This window comes from Melozone crissalis, unplaced genomic scaffold (assembly GCF_028551555.1).
Source record: "Melozone crissalis strain CALT ecotype California unplaced genomic scaffold, PUWL_Pcris_2 ptg000013l_1, whole genome shotgun sequence".
Taxonomy (NCBI): domain Eukaryota; kingdom Metazoa; phylum Chordata; class Aves; order Passeriformes; family Passerellidae; genus Melozone; species Melozone crissalis.
The window spans coordinates 47,473,023-47,488,270 of NW_026535791.1; the positions used below are offsets into that span (position 1 = coordinate 47,473,023).

The window sequence follows — 15,248 nt, forward strand, 5'->3', positions numbered from 1 at the left end:
GCACAGCAGCTCTTCCATCCAGACAGGAGCACAGAGAAGATGCACAACCTCCTGCCTGTGTGCTGTTCAATAGAGACATGAATTTCTTAGGGTAACCTGTGCAACCTCTGGTGATGTCTCCAAACCTGGACTGCCTAAAAGAGGCCATTTAAACACAGAAATTTGTCTTTGGTTCAAGGGCTAGTCCCATTTTTATAGCTGGCATACGAGCTCAAATATTTCCCAGTGTTTTAAGTATCTCACAATCTTTTCTGCAAGCAAGGCAGCAAACCTGTTCTTGTGCCTCATTTCACTTGCTTCCTCACTGTTAGGGAACCACAATCTTTAGAGAAGAAAAGCTTAGTTGTATAGACTATATGGTATGAAAGGATTTTAACTCTTTTGTGTTTTTTTTTTTAAATGTTCTACACATCGTAATGCAGTGTTTTAATTTGCTGCCTTTTTGAAACCTGAAAAATGATGTAAATTCAATTTTCCTTTTTCTTTTCTCCGTGTTTCATACTGACTCTGAAAGTGTATTACTGTTTTAACATAACCCTTTTCCTTAGCTTTAGAAGAAGGTAGTATTAAGTGAGTTTTGAGTCAATGTATATGACTAGGAGGTTTAAAATACAAAGCGTATACTAGAGTATTAAAAAACTTGTCAGGTTTCTTTTCCCTTTAAGTAAATTCAGGCATTGAGCTTTTGAGTGCTTAGGCTGATCTGTCTGCTGCTCCATGGAACTGGATTGTGCTTGCCCAATTGTCTGCATAGTTAAAATATTTTGAACATAGCCTATTTTAATGTAACTTCTTTTGAAATATCTGCCTAATGGAGAAGTCTTAATGGAATACTTTAATAGCCCAAAGTGGTTACCTGCAATTGCTCCAGTGTATTTCAGTCAATTACAAAGGAAGGCAATATTTAATGTTGGAGTGAAGCTAGATGGTGTAATGAACTGGCAGATTGCCAACTTGATCTTCTCCACAGGAGAATTTGTATTAATGTGATGCTTTTCATTTGTTCTCCAGAAGGTCACCAGTAATATGTCAATTGGAGTTAAAATTCCCACTCTGTGCAGTACAGGTTTATGGTCAGATCATTCTTGTGTATTAGCATCTTAAGTATCAAAGAGATTATTTTAGCAATTTCGTGTCAGAATTTAAATAGGAGGTGGTTGGGTATTGGGAAGAGAGCCTGAGAGAATTGTCATGGAAATTGTTGCTGTAAGGCTGAATCTGGATTTTAGCCATGGAGATAAAGAAAATGGGGCATATTAGAGCTATTAGTGAAAGAAGAGGTGGTTAATAACTGTGGATGTTTCTTATAATGTAATCATTGTAAGACCACTAATTTATTCTGTGAGATAGTAACCTTTATAATAATGTTCTTATATTAGATGTTATTGATATTTACCTTCTGGTACTTGTTTCCAAGCATCAAATTCAAACTCTTATTTCTGGCTATTGACAGAGGCTTTTTACTGTGGAAAAAGTTTTATAGTCCTTTTGTTTGGAAGACCTTGATTTAGAAAGCAAATGAGTGACTAAAGTTACTGTTGAAGATAGATAAATTTGTCTTTTTGCTTTGTGTGTCTGTAATCCCATGTTCATCCAATTCCTGTACTCTGCCATTCCTATTCCTGGTCATAGTCTTTTGTTCCTCTGCTCTGGGCCTCAGGGGAAGTGTAGGGTGTGGGGAGACTCAGGAGTGCTAAGGAGCCGTGGCGTTTCACATGCAGCAGGGCTGACATTACTCCAGTAGTAGATGCATTGAGTGAGGCGTGGCAAATGGACATGGTGCTAAATGGTCCAGAAGTGATGGGCACTGGGGATACCACGGGAGTATGCCCATGCCCATCTCTGTGCCTCTGTTTGCTTTGCTGACTTCCAAAAAAAGTTGTTGACTTGATTTCCCGAGTTTCCGATGTTGCGCCAGTTTGTCTTTTGGGTGACCACTAAGTCCTGTGTGCTGCAAGGCTTTTGAAGGTGATTCAAAATAATTTTGTACTCTACTCAAAATTTAACAATTCATTCCACAGAATGTCTATGCTATCAAATGTTTCTTTCTATTGCTGGCTAGTAGGACATAGCAGGAGAATCAGAAAACTCCATGTGTGGTGCAAACTCTGCCTGGGGGCAGGTAGTCCCAAACCCTAACTGCTGTTACAATTTTTTGACCCTTGAGAAGACAGGTCCTGAACTTCTGTAACTGAGGATTGTTTCAAGGAACACATTCTAAAGGAACATTTTAAATATAATTGAAATATTTGAGGTGTGGGTTTCCACCCTGAGTTTGTGTCACTTGGCAAATCACAGCGTTTTGGCAAAGCTTTGTACTGTGGGGGTGTGTGATGGAAATTGACTTCTCCTCTGGGGAAGTGACTGTTAGTGTGACTCCTTGCAGAAAACTTCCTCTGGCTCTTCCGAAGCCAAGTGAAGATTTTCATTATGAGAAAAATAGAAAATGGGCTCACAATGCAACAGGATTGAACCCAAAGAGAACAGAGACCAGTCTGCATCTTGTGCTTGTGTGTCTGTTAGGTTAACAGAGTTTTATTTCAATATGACTGTTGTTAGCAGTGGTGTTTTTTTGTGCATCTTCTTCCTTTGACTATTTGCACTATCACCATTAACATTCCAAACTACTTTCAATGTGTTTTAATTGAGCTGCCAAAATAAAACCATTCTCGCTCTACAGAAGGAAGTTAGCATTGTTATGTTGAGATAAACACATGACTCATTCTTTTCTTACGCGTTCAGATGAAATTTGGACTGGTTTTTTTTCCAACTGTACTTCTCTATTTTACTAATAAATACACGGCTCATTTTTCAGGTATTGATGATGAATAGTGCTGTTTTCCAGCTCACTTTCAAACATATGTTCTATTTGCAAGCATGCATTTGTGAAGGTGGAAGCAATAATTAAGGGAGGTATTGTGTTTTTCTTTAAGGAAAACAAAAATGCCCTAGCAAAATCAGAGGCTTGGTACAGCACTTCAATGATAGATGGTAATGAGCAGTAGATGATTTGTGAGATAGGACAAGGAAAGATAGTACTATTCAGAAGATCTTGTACCAAAAAAATGAGGAGATGTTTATTTTCTCTTTTTTAGCTCTTAATATTAAAAATATCCTTGTATTATTGACAGGAGAAAAACACATACTACAAAACATTCAGCCAGCAGGAAAGTAGATCTGCTCTGCCTTGGGGTTTTAATGTGGCTTCATTTATTAAAGCCTCTCTCCCATTTACTTTGTATCTGTCCTGCAATTTCAATAGAGCAGTTTTCAGTGGGAACACAGTTAAGGTCTGTAATTGGTTAGAAAAATTGATACAGCAAAGTGTTGTTGCCTGTGGTCTGAGTCTGCAGAACACTGGAAACCCAGGTGGGACAGCAGCTATTCCAGCCATCACTGGGAAGAGGAGAAGGGGTTGGTCCCCCTTGAGTCTGCTTTCTGGTCTCACAGGCAAATCTTCATTCAGGTGGTGAGCTGGATCAGGAGGCTCTTCTGTTGGAATAACATTTTCTCATAATTTGCCATCCTCCATTATTCATTTATTTTTTTTAATCTTGTGTGTTTTTCAGGAGGGCTGGCAGCAGTTTGTTGTCTCTTGCAGTTGCTGAGGACCAAAGGGTGAACGTGCAGGAGCTGAGGGTCAGGGAGTCTCGTGTTCTTTACTGCTTGACAATATGTTTAGGTTTAAATGTTTGTCAAACTGTGACTTTAGTAGTTCTCTTACTCCATCTATTAATTAATGGGAGAGTAAATCTCACTTTGAAGCATTTGTGGAAAGTATGTATAATACCTTTGTCAATACTATTTATTCTCCCCTCACTTCGTTATCGTGCATGGGATCACTGGGTGACTTGCTCCTTTGAAGTTAATTTCTTCATAGGAGGCTTTTGTAGAGTCACAACTGCTTGGAGCCTTTTCAGAAAAGACTGAACAGAAACATTTGTGCAGGAGTGGCCGGGGGTTGTGTAGGGGTTTTAACACATCATCCTTATGAGATAGAGGCTGCAGCACAAGAAGTTGCTGAGAATTTTTTTCATCCTTATGAATTGGATCTTAATGGGTTGACACAGCCTGATTTTGTCAGACATCCTGTGGAGTTAGAAGGGTCATTAAAAAACAGAAACAAGTGTTTAAATACTTTGACCTCTCTTCTGAACAGTTTCTTTGTTGGCTTGAAATACTTAACAGAACAGTGGAGGCCAGGAGTGACCTCTGGACAAGCCATGCATGTTCTGTCAAGGCTGAGGCTGTACCTGGGGCCATGTTCAGTAGAATTTGAGACTCTCCCAGGAAGAGGGCCCATCACATCACAGGGTGTATGTGGCTGTGCTTGGCCACACTTGTGCCTTCTTTACATCCAGCCAGAATTTCCCTGAATGTGGTTCTGTGACCCTTTGATAAGCTTCACCACTGCTTTCAGAGCTCTCTCACTGGGCCACCATCTCTTGTGCCAGAAGGCTTTGAGCCACATGTGGTAGTAATCCATCTGTGTGTGTGTGAGAGCCTTCTGGATGGAAATACTTCACTGCCCTACAAAACTCATGGCTATGCTTTTGTTGCTGTACCTCTTTTCTACACGGAGAGACATTTTCTTTTTCTTAGAAAGTACAGTCAAGTTAAACTGACTAATACAAAAGTGAAGGAAACAGTAAATAATTGTGCTTTCTAAAATACAGTCTTTCTAAAACTAGGTTGAATTTTTAATTCTGTTTCTTGATTGATTTTTCTCTGTATTATGAAGGCTTAACTTGTATGTAGTTTGGATTGTTTGGGGTTACAATCGGCTTGTATTCATTGAGAGAAGTTAAATATGAAGATGGGAGTCTGTTTATGCTAAACAGGTGGATCAAGTTCAAGCCATTCTGCCTGCTCTTCAGCATCTTATAGGAGGCTTTGACAGCCTGAAAGCTAAATTACCTATTTGGAAATGTTCTAAGTTTAGTGCTAGAACTAAAATACATGTTTGTTGTTTCAGGTGGTGGTGTATAGAGCTTTGTTGGAGAGTCCTGCCTTTCACTGCCTGCATCCTTTTAACAGTGTGTCAAAGGTGAGTGGTTCAAGTCTGGTGGTTATTTTCATAACTTAAGGTAACAAGTGAACTAGAGGTATTGCTTGATTTTGGCTTTTATGTAATAACAGTGTAGTTGTGATTTTTCGAATTTTTCAACTGCTGGATGAATTATTAAATAGCCTGTCTTTTTCTGTCCATGATCTGGGGCAAATTGGTTCTAGTTCTTACATTCAGAAAAAAAAAATCCAAGAAAAAGTGATAGGTTCAGACTGTTAATTGAGAACTAGATATTGCTTCCACTGTTTTATGACTGCTGTATCCTGCTACTCTCTGTTTTGACTTGGGATGTTTTCCCCTGAAGGTGCTGCCTGAAAGCACAATATGATGGTGTGGGAAGTATGGAGGAGAAGCAGTCATCCATAAACCATGGCAGGGCAGGCTTTGTATTATTCTTTGGTTGAATTCTAAAAACTACGTAATAGCTTTGAAAGTGTTGAAAGTATTGGGTGTAAAGAAGGTTTTCATGTTTTGTGTGAGAGCAGAAGAGAATTGCATTTAGTATATAGAGAGCATCTTCCTAGGCTGACTGAGGACCTGAAATAATCTGATGAAGCTGATGTTGCTGTAGAACATCTTTTTGTGATAGAGTTTGGCTGGCTTTTTTCTTTTAATTTGTGTACCCTATTGTCAGTTTCCAGTAGCTGTAGTTGGTCTCTGTGGCTTAGTAGGAATTTATTAACATTACTGCTGTATCAAAAAATAGAAGCAAAATGGCAGAACACTGAATAAGCATTCAGCGTTGTAGTATTGCAGCATGGAATCTTGGCTTAAGTCAGTACTTTACCATGTGGATTTCTTACTTCTTACTCAAATTCTCTGTTTAAAAAAAATGTTGCCTTCTTCAGGGGGAAGTTATGAAGTCCAATTATTGAAATTTTGGAACCTACAAATGGAAAGCAATAAATTACATTGTTGTGTGCCTTGATATTTGCTGTGAGTTCTATTAAATACTTAATTTATTGTTATGAGATGTTGAATTTAGATTTATTTATTCAGTAAAACTAAGGTGAACCACTTAGAATTAAAAATGCAATCCAGTCTTAACTATTTTGTCTCCGTATGGTTTTGCAAATGATTGATTTTCCTTTAAACTGAAAAGGAAATTCTGAAGTAATACTGAGATAGTGGGCTTTTGCACTATATTTTCAAATTATCTGACATATGTCTTTAAATGTACTGGAAAAAATCTGTAACCCTGGCTTTTCTAACAGATCAGTGTAACCTTGAACACTTAGGTGTTTAAAGACTGATAGTAAGAAACCTTTTGAATTAGTTTTCTTTAATAATTTTTGTATGATGTACAAGTAGCAAAGTCAAAATATTCTTGAAAGAACTGTAAATGTGAAAACAAAATAAAGACACAATCAAGCAAATGATTAATCAAGCTTTTGACTTAGTCATTGTAAAATTATTTTTGTGCAATAATTTCTTCTCAAAATTAAGCCAGTATGTTTTTGGCTATGGACTAAATTATGTATTTATTTCAAATATGTAATGTAAAACACAGAGTTTTATCTTCAGAATCTCTTACTTGTCCTTTTTTATAATAGTTTTAAGTTAAATATTCAGTGAAAATAATTTTAAAAATACTCCACTGCTCACTTAAAGGAAATAGGTGTCTGAAGTCCTGGTTATGTACTTAGTCATCTTTATTTCTTGAGCTATTTGCTGTGATATAGAGCATATTGAGCAATTTTTTTTTTACTCTGTAATCCAGTAAATGTGAAGGGTAACCAAACATGCCCAAAGTGGAGTTCTTTATATCAGGTGAGGGTTTTATGTGTTTTGTCAAGAGGCAGTAAATAGATAACAGCTCGCTGAAAGGCGTTGAGGAAGCACTACCTGGACATGTCATTTGGTGGGGTGTGCAGGGAGTGTCTCTCTTTTTGTATCTTTTTTTTTTTCTCCTTTTTTATTGAAGAATGAGTACTCGGGATTTTCACTGTGTATGATTGGACCATGCTCAGTCTCAGTAACAAAATTAAATCTAACCGTTAATATTAATATTTTGTGCCTTTTTCCATCATTTGTGTGCTTGTTTCTGCTGGACTGTATTCAGCTTGGTAAATATGTGAATCTGCAAAACCTGGAGCATTCTGATGTTGTTCCCAAAGGGAAATGAATGTGTAGGTCTAAGTTCAGTAAAGCCTAATTTTGTAATGTTTTGTTGAACCAGGGTATAGTAAACCTTTTGCCCTTTGAAAAGGAAATGAAATTGGCAACAAAGTAAATTTTCAGAAATTACAGTCCAAATCCTTAAACTTCACCAAACTGCAGGCAATCATGTATCCTTAGAGGATTTTGTTGTGGTTATCAAGGTCTGCCGGGTGGCTTTTATGTAGCTGGGCAAGCTGGCTTTTTTCAGTTGTTTGCTTTCCTCTCCCTCTCCTCTAACATATTTTATGTAGTGGTATTGTGTACTTTTGAACTTGTCCCTGATTCATTTGCAGTAATAGAATCAAAACCAAGATCTTATATTGTATTTTCGCAACAAAATATTTTGAAAAGTGATTTCAGTATTGATATGTGCATTGAGCATTTTGTATTTTAGGTTAAAATCTTTTGGGAAATGTTCTGTGATTTTTTGACACTTGATACACTCATATGGAATGATTGGTTCTTTAGAGTTACCTCTGTATATGAGAGGGAGATTGTTAGATGAGAATCAAACTGGTATGAACAAAGTTATCGATGTCTCCATACTCAGCAGATTTGTCAGAGGCTGCAGTACCACACATAGAACAGAAATCCTTGTCTGTAAAGATTCTCAGAGCAACCATGATAGAGATGAGCTCCTCACATTTTGAGACTGGGGACCTGCACAAAGCTTCTGACCGATTGAACCTCCTCCTCTGAGAGCAAAAAGCACCACAGACATTTCAACTTGTTGGAACTGTTTGTGATGCTGTATCAGAATATTTCTTGGTCTTTTTCTGTGATTCAGCATGTTTGTAGTTGTTGATTTTGGATATTTTTTAACCCAAGGAAAATGATACCTATTCTCAGTGTTTCATATGAGTTAATTGTGGGAAACTTTGATTCTGACAGTTACGAAGAGAATGAAAGGTATGTGCTAAGTGGATGTCTGGATTCCTTTCTCTTAAAAAAATATTCCTGTAATTATGCCAGGTGCCCAAAGTGATTGCAAGACTTTGAATGCAACTTCAGTGTTACTTAAATATATTTACAGACATTTAGTACAATAAATGAATTTATAGAATACTGCTTATTATGTTATGCGAGTGGCATAATGCTTTCTAACCTATAATTGAGATGGTGGGGAAGAACACTTTCAGCCCACTGTTACACTTCCATTACCACAGGTATGCACTTCAAATAAATTGATCTTCCCTAAATTACATTATTTTAGTATTTCTTTTTTTAGATTTTTCTTTCCTACTTTTTTTTTCTTGTTTCTCTTTGTAGTAATTGTAGCTCTTTACTTGAACTAGGGGCATATTTTAATTTAGTAATAATATGAAAGTTAAGAATCAGTTGTCTATATTTTTCCAGTTCTGATAGTTTCAGGTGCAACTCATGTCTGTAGGTATCAGCAGTACCTGTAACAGCCCACAAATGTCTTTTGCAATGTGCTTTAACTGCAGTCCATATGGATTCCTTATCAGAGAACACTGTTCAGCTTTCATCAATGCAGGAAAATTAATTTAAGTAAAAATATAACAATGACCACATTTCTTTAATGATGGAAGTAGTTTTGGTATGTGATAGCCAATGTGGGCTTTGTCTTGTCATCCAGCTTGTCAGTTTTTCTAAGGCAAATGGTTTGGTGTGTCATCTGGATGTTGAAGTTGGTGAATTTCACAGAAGGGAGGAATATTTAAAAGCTAGTGTGGTATATTTCTTGGTGGAATTCAGTTTCTAATAATTTGGCTAATTAATCTTGGATTACAATTACTGCTTGCACTGTATAACAGAGCTTCAATTGTACTAAGCAGAGAGAACTGAGAAAATGAGCTTGTCCTGTTGTTTATTTTTTAAGCCAGTAGCAATGCAAAGCACCGAATACCATGCATACAGATGCAAACCTTTTACACTTCTTTTTTCCTTTCCCTGATTTTAAGTTTGAGAGCCTTACTTTAAGACATCACAGGCTCCTTGCCATCTTGTGGACTGAAGCCCCACTTTCCTTTGTGCTGTCTTTTCCCACCCTTTTGTTTCGCCTGCAGCCTCCTTATTTTGGAGGCTGTTGTTTGTGTCAGCTGCTTAGTTGTTCCCGGCAGTAGAGCCTTGGTGTAGCCTATTTTCTACCTGCTCCATCCTCTCTTTTATCCCCCCACCTTTCTTTTAAATGATCCTTCTCCTGATTTTTGATTCAGCAGCTTTATGCGTAATCCTTCCAGGTACTGTTGTTGCCACTCAGACTGTTCTTTTCCTTACCGGTTTGGGTCCTTGAAGTTTTGTAGCACACCTTTTCCTTGTGACTGCTTGTTCCACTTTTTCCTATTAATATTTAAAATCTACCAGTAGCCTGATTTTTTTTTTCTAATGTTCAATACCATCAGATGTGTTCATATATATGAGCTAGAAATGTGCCTTATGCAAGCAGCTACAGCAGGTGATGTCAGAGAGATTATTTCCCTGAAGCGGCAGGGTATTGAGGGATCCAAATTTTCCCAAGAGGGTGATTTTGAATTCTCTGTCTTGCACCAAAATCCACAGCTCTTAGCACATTCCCTGATAAGCTCAGTTGTCTCATACCATTAGTTCTCAGGTTATCACATACCAGCCCCAAAAATGCTGTTGAATGAGGGTTAGACTTCTCTTTATATTTGATCTCTGAATTTGCTTTTCAAGATTAAACAGTCAGAGTATTAGTTTTCCTTGCTTAGTTCTCCCTGAAGATTACTGAATGGTATTTTCTGCCAGCCTTAGATTTGCATGGGATCTGCAAAGGTCTGTTCCATTATTGCTGGGTAGAGGGCTGGTTTATGATGGTGAAGATCAGGATGCGTGGGGATGGGAAACATTTATCTCAAAATGAAAGAGTGTTGACATGCATGAGTTTGCTTGAATGTTTGGACTAGAACTACAAAACTTGTATTTGTGTTTTTAAAATTGATTTTGAAACTACCTCATAAGCAAGGATTTGACAATTGTGCTCCATAGAATTTGAATTTACTGTCAAAGAGATGATGGAAGCTGGCATTCTCAGCTGCTGACTTGCACTTCAGGCACTCTTTGGATGCATGGCTGCTGTAACATACTTTCTGACTGCAGTGAGTTACTGAAACTTCAGGAAGTCATGAGCTGTAAGTCTTCTTCCATGTGACTGTTCACACATTGTTATGTGGCCAAAATGGAGGTCTCCCATTTGTGTGCTGGGCTTATGTCCATTGTCTGAAGAGCAACTGCTGCTTTGTATTCCTCAGGAAAAAAAGTGGTGGCAGTGAGATCTTAAGCCTGCTGTTTGTTGTGACCTGCTTCTTGCCTGGGGTTTAGGACAAGGGGAGAAAAAGGACAGCACAAAGTAGGTCACTGGTCAGCTAAAGATTCTGGCCTGTAGGTGGGTGGCTGGGCATTTTGGAATTTCCACATCCTGAGTCAATACCCTAACTAATCCTGAAAAATTCTTGAAAATAAGAGAAACAAAACTGAGGGCAATAATTGATAAAGTTACATAGTGCTGCTTAGCTTTACAGACTATAGTTTGGTTTCAAGGTGGAATTTTTTTGAACTCAAATAACAATACAGACCAAGACCTGTTCCTCAGACTTTATTTTGCAAGAAGCTAAAGAACAAATAAAGTAAAAATGCTTGGTATTACTCACTTGAAACAGTCAGGGATTGTATAGTAGAGGAAAGGAAAAGGGATGTCTCTTCTATAAGTTCTTCCTGGGGTGCAGAGAAGGAAGGGATGAGTATATCTTCCTACTTGTTCCTATTATTTTTTTTCTCTATTTTTCTACATTCAATTTTATTCTCTGTTACCTTGAGGTGATTTGTGGTTTTTTTACATACTGACTCCTATTTTTGTTTAATCATGGGGTTGTAACTTGCTGCTCTGTTAATGCACTGTGCTACAGCTTCCAGTATTTGTGTGTTGGTTTTTGCCAGAACGCCTTTCCTTGAGGGTTGATCCAGATTTGGTAACACTGTTGTCTTGTTTGAATGAGGTCTGAGTTAGATAATGAAGAAATTGCCTGCTTCTGCTGTGCCGTTACTTTTAACAGGGTTGTCTGTCACTTTTGGATATTGACTACAAGTAATGCTTAGCACTTGACAGCATCTTGTATTACTGTAGTATTTTTGTATGGCTTCCAGCTGAACAGGTGTTTGAGAGCAATGGCATAGTCATTTTTATTGAAAATCAGTAGCAGTATAAATTTTTTTAATTTGTACTAATCTAGAAGGAACAAGAACACTGTGGTTAAAGGTCCACATTTCAGACCTGTGGTTTTGAACCTGTCTTTTCCTTTATTTAATCTTTGTTCTTGTACAGACGTTAATCCTCACAATCTCTGTCCATGTTTGGAAATCATTTGGCTGCTATTATATCCCTTTCATTTTTGTTGATGCATTTTATTGTTATCTGGCAGGAATAGGGAAGAAAATGTGTCTGGGAGCGTGTGAGGGTAGAATGTCTCATCAGTGCAAGAGTACATAGCATTTCTGGATGAAACGAATGTGATGTAGCAGCCAAAACCAAATGTTTAATTTTGAACCAAGTTATTGCAGGGAGGTTTTATTCAGGAAAAGCAAGCTTTGGAGAAATTTGACAGAAGATAAAAATAATAGGAAGAGATATAAAGGCATTTGGTAGTACTCCATTTTGTTCAAGCACTGAAGGTGAGAGTAGGAATGAAGGAGGATGACAGTGGCATCACAAGGCAGTGTTGGTCTCTCTTGAATGTATATTTTGCTCTTATAAATGTAGACTTTTCTAATTGCTTATTTTTGCTTTTTGGTAACTGTTTCTGTGGAAAAAGTCAGATATTCCTCCAGTGCAAATTTACTTTCAAAAGCTTATCCTTTTGAGCAGCAGATCTGGTGCAGTGGAAAATTGTGTTGGGCTAATAGCAGTGGAACAAGTTTTGAGATTGTCTGTAAGCCGCCTTAGAGCAGCTGGCACCTGAACTGCAACATAAGAGCTCAGAATAAGGAGCATCCTCCTAACGTACTTACAGAAGCATGTGTTCTCTGGAGCACTCCTGGGGTTTTAGAGGAAGGGTTTTAGAAAATCCTCTTTTATCCTCTTCCCTCTTCTCTGAAAGGTGTTTCTCTCTTCGCTTTGTGTCCCTCTCCATCAACTGAGGAATTAGCAATAGCTAGCTGCTGTAATTGTGTAGCAGAGCACTCACAAGTACAAGTTTTTGGAAGAGGTCCTCATTTAAACTGAAGGAAGATATTCAAGAAATAATTGGATTGAAAGAAATGAATGTTACCAAAAATCCAGACCAAAAATGTGGTCTTGTTTTAAATTTACAGCATTCTTTCAAAGTTATAGGACAAGTCATTTTGAACCTGTTTGTTTAGGAAAGTTTGAGAGATAGTGTTTCCTCTGCATTTGTGCTTTGGTAGCAGTGAGAGGATTCCTTGTATTGACTCTGAAGTGCTGTTAGATGGAAGAAAAAGTAATTTTAGGGAGAGACTGGGATTGCCATTTCTTGCCTAGCCATACACTTTCTTGGTTAGCACGGCAGTCAGTGTGACTGACGAAAGACTCGTGAAGCTGCAGCATTCACTCGCATCTCATAAAAGATCCAGGAGTGTTTCTTTATTTAAATTGTGCTTTCACTGGGTGCATGTCCTATCAGGAAATTAAAAGCATAGCTTTCTGAGTAACTATCTCGTGTTCCAGTCATTTTCAGGAAGATGTACAGATTTATACAGGAATAAATTTAATAGTGTTAGCTGTCTCTTAATGAAATCTGACACTGCATCTTTCAAACTGCCTCTTTGGTTACATCCATAAGCACAGAATCAAGAATGATATCTTATGTCCAGTGATTATTTTTACCTATACCATTCAAAAACCTTGCTTCTAGAAAGTAGATTTCTGCCTGAGAAACTCTCTTAGATATGAGAAATAAGTGTTCATTAACCACAATTCAGCTTTGGAACTTTGTCTTGAGATTTAAATTGAGGAGCATCCTTTTTTCCCCCCACTTCTACATGCACCCTTTCATATTGGGTAAAAATTTTGGTCCAGGTGACCTGTAAAGAAAATCCAGGAATCTAAGAATTTATTTGGCATTCAAAATGACAGTAAACTGGAAAGTTTACAGGAGCAGAGTCTCTGGTTGCCAAGGTTTACAGGACCTTTAAATTAATTAGTACTCTGTGGACTAGCGAGCTTAAAATTGTTATAACAAAATAGTTTTCTCATTTTCCTTCTGTTATGAGGTAGATTGATGGGGCAATTTTCAGAAAAGCAAATGATAAATCACTTAAGTCTATAGAGTGAATGTTGTCTAGGAATGGCCAATATATTATTTTTTTTTTCCCTTTAAAAACTTTGGAAATAAATGGGTTTTTGAACTGAACAAACATCTCTTCTTCTTTCTAGTTAAAAAGTGAATATATGATTTTTCCATTGGGGAACAGAAGGTCAGCAGTTCAGTTTTATTTTCAGCATTTTATAGACAGTTTAAAGTGAAATCCCTTGAAAAGTAGGTAGCAGTGTTTCAAGGGATTAGCAGTAAAACGTAGCAATCCACAGTGATTCTGAGCTTTGTCCTTCTGTGTGAGATCAAGGTTAAACTTCTTATGTCTGAGGACTGTTCTTTGTTTATACAATATAGAAATGTACTAATGCTTCCAGTGAAGTATAACTCCTACAGACCATTGAATGTTTGAGCTATGGGAAAAGAAGCAGCAGTGGAAGCAAATCGTTCAAACAGTTTATTATTTGGAATCTTGAAAGAAATTCAAGGATGTCTCCTTTATAAAATCTCATGGTGTTCACCATGTCCTGAGTGGCTGGCTGGTTTAATTTTGAGAAGGAAGGTTTACTGATAGTAAGGATGAAAGTCTGTGAACAGGAGTATACTTAATTTCTTCTTTCACAGAGCATGGATCACCAGTCTGTCACATAGCTAAGTTTACCTAAATGTCCTCTCAGTAGAGCGTCTGGACTTTTTTTCTGACCTTGTGTGCTTGGCTCCCTCCTACTCTGTTTTTGCAAAGAGCTGGGGAGAGCTTGTTAGGTGTGAAATGGTTTGTAATTTTGTCTTATGTAGACACCTAAGGTATGTTTTATTCTTCCTGGACTTTCCCTTCTCTTTTATCTTGTTTGTTTTTTGTTTCATGTGTTTCTGAATAGAGAGGGGAACTTAAATGCTGTCTGCCGGGAGAAGTGGAGAGAGAGCCATCCAGTGCAACAGCAACAAACATTAAGCTAATCTGTGTCTCTGACTTTGTAGAAGCACTGAAACACCCATAAATCAGTGCAGAGATATGGTCATTAATCATTGCTGCTGATTTAGAGGTGAGATGAGGTCTCCTTTCCAAAAGTTTTCTTTGGGGCTGCAGAGTTTAACTGCATCATTTTTTCTGGAACTGCTTTTAAAAGAATTCAGGAAAAGATGAGCCAATGCTCTTTTCTGGCCCTCTTGCTATATCTAAATGTGAGGCAGTCTGAGATTTTGGTGTGTTTACTCTGCAGCCAAGAAAAATGGGCCAAAAAAGCTGCCACTTCTGTTTGTCTCATGTTGTCTGTAGTCAAAAGGTCTGAAGACACACTCTCTGCACAGTCTGAGTATTCCCACTGCTGTCTAGAATGTACCATTGCTCTTGGTTGCCTTCAAAATAAAGCAGGGAGACTTTTTGCACTAATAGTGGAAAAAGTCACCGCAGGTTGGGTCATTCACAGTCACTGCATTTGCATTAAGCTGCTGACAGAGGCAGAAAAAAGCCTTGCAGCTGCTGCCTGTACTTGCCTGAGCCCTGCCTGCTGCTGGGGATTGCAGCAGCAGGTGCAGGAAAGGGAGCTTGAGGGCAGATGGCACAAGCACAGGGAGGGCAAAGGCTGGAGGAAGGGCTGGCCAAGAAGAGGGATATTAGCCAACTGTCTGTTGTTGGAGTTACTTTATATTCAGACTTTTTTTTTTCCTTCTCATCTTTCAACAAATTAAAATCAGCAAAGATGACAGTTCACATTCCCTGTGTTTTCTGGTAAGTATATGGTAAAAGGGCATGGAAAGATGTACAGTCTTTG

At 37.9% G+C, this 15,248-nt stretch overlaps 1 protein-coding gene across 2 annotated transcripts in view; it reads left to right on the top strand.

The window, feature by feature from the left end:
- Positions 1 to 15,248, top strand: part of NCK2 (NCK adaptor protein 2) — an 84,919-nt gene that overhangs the window by 26,870 nt on the left and 42,801 nt on the right. Inside the window, exon 2 of one of the 2 annotated variants that reach the window (XM_054271809.1) lies at positions 4,976 to 5,047. The exons of the other annotated variant lie outside the window; for it this stretch is intronic. The gene's annotated coding sequence lies outside the window, so the exon portion shown is untranslated. The remainder of the gene's footprint in view (positions 1 to 4,975; positions 5,048 to 15,248) is intronic. 2 annotated transcript variants of the gene reach the window in all.